This window comes from Canis aureus, chromosome 2, assembly GCF_053574225.1.
Source record: "Canis aureus isolate CA01 chromosome 2, VMU_Caureus_v.1.0, whole genome shotgun sequence".
Classification (NCBI taxonomy): Eukaryota; Metazoa; Chordata; class Mammalia; order Carnivora; family Canidae; genus Canis; species Canis aureus.
In genome coordinates, this window is record NC_135612.1 from 35,586,413 (window position 1) to 35,592,412 (window position 6,000).

At 43.4% G+C, this 6,000-nt stretch overlaps 1 long non-coding RNA gene across 1 annotated transcript in view; it reads right to left on the reverse strand.

Moving 5' to 3' along the window:
* Positions 1–5,684, reverse strand: part of LOC144295854 (uncharacterized) — a 30,685-nt gene extending 25,001 nt beyond the window's left edge. The window contains exon 1 of the long non-coding RNA XR_013362965.1: positions 5,550–5,684. This is a non-coding gene — a long non-coding RNA (uncharacterized LOC144295854). The remainder of the gene's footprint in view (positions 1–5,549) is intronic.
* Positions 5,685–6,000: the final 316 nt, after the last annotated feature.

Below are 6,000 nucleotides of genomic sequence, written 5' to 3' on the forward strand. Positions count from 1 at the left end.
AGTTTGGCTATTGTGGACAAGGCTGCTAGAAACATCAGGGTGCAGGTGTCCCGGCGTTTCATTGCATCTGAATCTTTGGGGTAAATCCCCAACAGTGCAATTGCTGGGTCGTAGGGCAGGTCTATTTTTAACTCTTTGAGGAACCTCCACACAGTTTTCCAGAGTGGCCGCACCAGTTCACATTCCCACCAACAGTGCAAGAGGGTTCCCTTTTCTCCGCATCCTCTCCAACATTTGTGGTTTCCTGCCTTGTTAATTTTCCCCATTCTCACTGGTGTGAGGTGGTATCTCATTATGGTTTTGATTTGTATTTCCCTGATGGCAAGTGATGCAGAGCATTTTCTCATGTGCTTGTTGGCCATGTCTGTGTCTTCCTCTGTGAAATTTCTGTTCATGTCTTTTGCCCATTTCATGATTGGATTGTTTGTTTCTTTGGTGTTGAGTTTAATAAGTTCTTTATAGATCTTGGAAACTAACCCTTTATCTGATACGTCATCTGCAAATATCTTCTACCATTCTGTAGGTTGTCTTTTAGTTTTGTTGACTGTATCCTTTGCTGTGCAAAAGCTTCTTATCTTGATGAAGTCCCAATAGTTCATTTTTGCTTTTGTTTCTTTTGCCTTCGTGGATGTATCTTGCAAGAAGTTACTGTGGCCGAGTTCAAAAAGGGTGTTGCCTGTGTTCTCCTCTAGGATTTTGATGGAATCTTGTCTCACATTTAGATCTTTCATCCATTTTGAGTTTATCTTTGTGTATGGTGAAAGAGAGTGGTCTAGTTTCATTCTTCTGCATGTGGATGTCCAATTTTCCCAGCACCATTTATTGAAGAGACTGTCTTTCTTCCAATGGATAGTCTTTCCTCCTTTGTTGAATATTAGTTGACCATAAAGTTGAGGGTCCACTTCTGGGTTCTCTATTCTGTTCCATTGATCTCTGTGTCTGTTTTTGTGCCAGTACCACACTGTCTTGATGACGACAGCTTTGTAGTACAACCTGAAATCTGGCATTGTGATGCTCCCAGCTATGGTTTTCTTTTTTAAAATTCCCCTGGCTATTCGGGGTCTTTTCTGATTCCACACAACTCTTAAAATAATTTGTTCTAACTCTCTGAAGAAACTCCATGGTATTTTGATAGGGATTGCATTAAATGTGTAAATTGCCCTGGGTAACATTGACATTTTCACAATATTAATTCTGCCAATCCATGAGCATGGAATATTTTTCCATCTCTGTGTCTTCCTCAATTTCTTTCAGAAGTGTTCTATAGTTTTTAGGGTATAGATCCTTTACCTCTTTGGTTAGGTTTATTCCTAGGTATCTTATGCTTTTGGGTGCAATTGTAAATGGGATTGACTCCTTAATTTCTCTTTCTTCAGTCTCATTGTTAGTGTATAGAAATGCCACTGACTTCTGGGCATTGATTTTGTATCCTGCCACGCTACCAAATTGCTGTATGACTTCTAGCAATCTTGGGGTGGAGGCTTTTGGGTTTTCTATGTAGAGTATCATGACATCGGCGAAGAGGAGAGCTTGAATTCTTCTTTGCCAATTTGAATGCCTTTAATGTCTTTTTGTTGTCTGATTGCTGAGGCAAGGACTTCCAGTACTATGTTGAATAGCAGTGGTAAGAGTGGACATCCCTGTCTTGTTCCTGATCTTGTTCCTGGAAAGGCTCCCAGTGCTTCCCCATTGAGAATGATATTTGCTGTGGCCTTTTCGGAGATGGCTTTTAAGATGTCGAGGAACGTTCGTTCCCTCTATCCCTACACTCTGAAGAGTTTTGATCAGGAATGGATGCTGTATTTTGACAAATGCTTTCTCTGCATCTGATGAGAGGATCATATGGTTCTTGGTTTTTCTCTTGCTGATATGATGAATCACATTGATTGTTTTATGGGTGTTGAACCAGCCTTGTGTCCCAGGGATCAATACTACTTGGTCATGGTGAATAATTTTCTTAATGTACTGTTGGATCCTATTGGCCAGTATCTTGTTGAGAATTTTTGCATCCATGTTTATCAGGGATATTGGTCTATAATTCTCCTTTTTGGTGGGGTCTTTGTCTGGTTTTGGAATTAAGGTGATGCTGGCCTCATAGAACGAATTTGGAAGTATTCCATCTCTTTCTATCTTTCCAAACAGCTTTAGGAGAATAGATATGGTTTCTTCTTTAAACGTTTGATAAAATTCCCCTGGGAAGCCATCTGGCCCTGTCTTGGGAGGTTTTTGATGACTGCTTCAATTTCCTTGCTGGTTATTGGCCTGTTCAGGTTTTCTATTTCTTCCTGTTCCAGTTTTGGTAGTTTGTGGCTTTCCAGGAATGCGTCCATTTCTTCTAGATTGCCTAATTTATTGGCGTATAGCTGTTCATAATAGGTTTTTAAAATCGTTTGTATTTCCTTGGTGTTGGTAGTGATCTCTCCTTTCTCATTCATGATTTTATTAATTTGAGTCTTCTCTCTCTTCTTTTTAATAAGGCTGGCTAATGGTTTATCTATCTTATTAATTCTTTCAAAGAACCAACTCCTGGTTTTGTTGATCTGTTCCACAGTTCTTCTGGTCTCGATTTCGTTGAGTTCTGCTCGAATCTTTATTAACTCCCTTCTTCTCTTGGGTGTAGGATCTATTTGCTGTTTTTTCTCTAGCTCCTTTATGTGTAAGGTTAGCTTTTGTATTTGAGTTCTTTCCAGTTTTTGAATGGATGCTTGTATTGCGATGTATTTCCCCCTCAGGACTGCTTTTGCTGCATCCCAAAGATTTTGAACAGTTGTATCTTCATTCTCATTAGTTTCCATGAATCTTTTTAATTCTTCCTTAATTTCCTGGTTGACCCTTTCATCTTTTAGCAGGATGGTCCTTAACCTCCACGTGTTGAGGTCCTTCCAAACTTGTTGTTGTGATTTAGTTCTAATGTCAAGGCATTATGGTCTGAGAATATGCAGGGGACGATCCCAATCTTTTGGTATCGGTTCAGACCCGATTTGTGACCCAGTATGTGGTCTATTCTGGAGAAAGTTCCATGTGCACTTGAGAAGAATGTGTATTCAGTTGCATTTGGATGTAAAGTTCTGTAGATATCTGTGAAATCCATCTGGTCCAGTGTATCATTTAAAGCTCTCGTTTCTTTGGAGATGTTGTGCTTAGAAGACCTATCGAGGGTAGAAAGAGCTAGATTGAAGTCACCAAGTATAAGTGTATTATTATCTAAGTATTTCTTCACTTTGGTTATTAATTGATTTAAATATTTGGGAGTTCCCACATTCGGGGCATATATATTGCGGATTGTTAAGTCCTCTTGTTGGATAGATCCTTTAAGTATGATATAGTGTCCCTCTTCATCTCTCACTACAGTCTTCGGGGTAAATTTTAGTTTATCTGACATGAGGATGGCTACCCCTGCTTTCTTTTGAGGACCATTTGAATGGTAAATGGTTCTCCATCCTTTTATTTTCAGACTCTAGGTGTCCTTCTGTTTAAAATGAGTCTCTTGGAGACAGCAAATAGATGGGTCCTCCTTTTTTATCCAGTCTGACACCCTGTGCCTTTTGATGGGTCATTAAGCCCATTCACGTTCAGAGTTACTATTGAAAGATATGAGTTTAGTGTCATCATGATATCTATTCAGTCCTTGTTTTTGTGGATTTTTCCACTGAACTTCTTAAGGGGAATTTTAAGAGTCCCCCTTAAAATTTCTTGCAGAGCTGGTTTGGCGGTCACATATTCTTTCAGTTGCTGCCTGTCTTGGAAGCTCTTTATCTCTCCTTCCATTTTGAATGAGAGCCTTGCTGGATAAAGTATTCTTGGTTGTATGTTCTTCTCATTTAGGACCCTGAATATATCCTGCCAGCCCTTTCTGGCCTGCCAGGTCTCTGTGGAGAGGTCTGCTGTTATTCTAATACTCCTCCCCATAAAAGTCAGGGATTTCTTGTCTCTTGCTGTTTTAAGGATCTTCTCTTTATCTTTGGAATTTGCAAGCTTCACTATTAAATGTCAAGGTGTTAACGGTTTTTATTGATTTTAGGGGGGGATCTCTCTATTTCCTGGATCTGAATGCCTGAATCCTTCCCAGATTAGGAAAGTTTTCAGCTATGATTTGTTCAAATACATATTCTGGCCCTCTGTCCCTTTCGGCACCTTCAGGAACCACAATTAAACGTAGGTGTAACGTAGGTTTTTCTTCCTCAGGCTGTCGTTTATTTTCCTTAACCTGTCTTCATGGTCTTTTAATTGTTTGTCTCTTTTTTCCTCAGTTTCCCTCTTGCCATCAACTTGTCTTCTATGTCACTCACTGGTTCTTCCACCTCGTTAACCCTCGTCATTAGGACTTCTAGTTTGGATTGCATCTCATTCAATTGATTTTTAATTTCTGCCTGATTGGATCTAAATTCTGCAGTCATGAAGTTTTTTGAGTCCTTTATGCTTTTTTCTAGAGCCACCGGTAGCTGTATAATAGTGCTTCTGAATTGGCTTTCTGACATTGAATTGTAATCCAGATTTTGTAACTCTGTGGGAGAGAGGACTGTTTCTGATTCTTTCTTTTGAGGTGAGGTTTTCCTACTAGTCATTTTGCTCAGTGCAGAGTGGCCAAAAACAAGGTGTGTTGGTAAAAGGGAAAAAGAGAGGAGAGAAAGAAGGAAAGAAAAGAGAAAAAGAAAAAAGAAGAAAAGGAAGAAAAAAAGAAAAAAAGAGAAAGAAAAAGAAAGGAAAAAAAGGGTGGGGGAAGCAAACAGAAATCAAAAAAAAAAAAAAAAAAAAAAAAAAACCACGGGAGAGTATCTTCTGATTTAGTATACTTTAAGTCCCTTGACTTACCCTGGAACTTGTCCGTCTAGCTGGTCTCCTGAGGGAGGGGCCTGTTGTGCTGATTTTCAGGTGTTAGCACTTGGGGGAGCGGCTCTGTCCCCTGCCTGGTGCAGGGCTCAGTGGGGGTTGTTTACCCCGCGAGGCCCTAGGAGGAACAACCACAGTGGCGGCGGCCAGCTCTGGAGCCCTGGAGTCAGCTCCCGCAGTAGCTACAGAGCTCTTCATCTGCAGGGGCCTGGATGCCCCGGGGGGTGGGGGGGGCGCTGATCTGCTCAGCTCGGGGCAGGAGTGTCCTTGCTGTTCTGGGCCCTCCTGGCCTCTGCCTGTCCCAGGGGAGGCTGGATCCCGGGCTGTGTCCCCGGCGCCCTGTGCTCCTGGGCCTGCGCTGTTGGATTCACGCTCGGGGCCGCGCAGCCCACTCCGTGGAGCCGCCGTGAGCCCCCCGGAGCTCCTCCCGGGTCCAGCCGTGGGCGCTGCAGCCCTTAGGGAGCTCGGCGCATTCTCCCAGGGGCGCAGGCGTCTGTTAGTGTCCCAGGGAGCCTGAGGGCATCCCCGCCCTCCTGGGGTCCTGCTCTAACTCCCTGCGAGACCGTTTCCTTCCAGGGAGATTGGTGCAGCTTCTGCTTCTCCTGTACGGGGCTTTCCTGTCCTGGGGACACTCGCCCATGCCTTAGCCCTGCTCCTTGTGGGGTCCCTCCCCCTTGGATGCCTTTTGTTTCTTTATTCCCCCCCTCTCGTCTTCCTACCTTGATAGAAGCACGAACTCTTCTCACTGTAGTATTCCAGCTGTTCTCTCTTTAAATCTTAGGCCGAATTCATATATTTTCAGGATGATTTGAAGGTTATCTAGGTAATCTGGTGGGGACAGGAGACTTGGGGACCCTACTCTTCTGCCATCTTGCCCCTCCTCCTATCTTCTCGTTTTTAAAAGGGAAAATAAGATCCTCTCATCTCATGCCTCTGCTTGGGGTAGTCCACAGCTTCCTGTTGCACTATCCCTTTCAAAGGCAGGCATGGCCCCTACATGCTGGCCCTTCTGCCTCCCTCCTACTCCCAGCCACATTCTCCTCAACCCAGATCCAATCTCTGACTGTAGACTGACCTCTCTGGCTGGGCCTCCCAGAAGACCTTGGCTGTGGGCACCTCCACCAGACCTCTGCTCCTGGGGCCTGGTGACCATCCTTGGCATGACCCTCC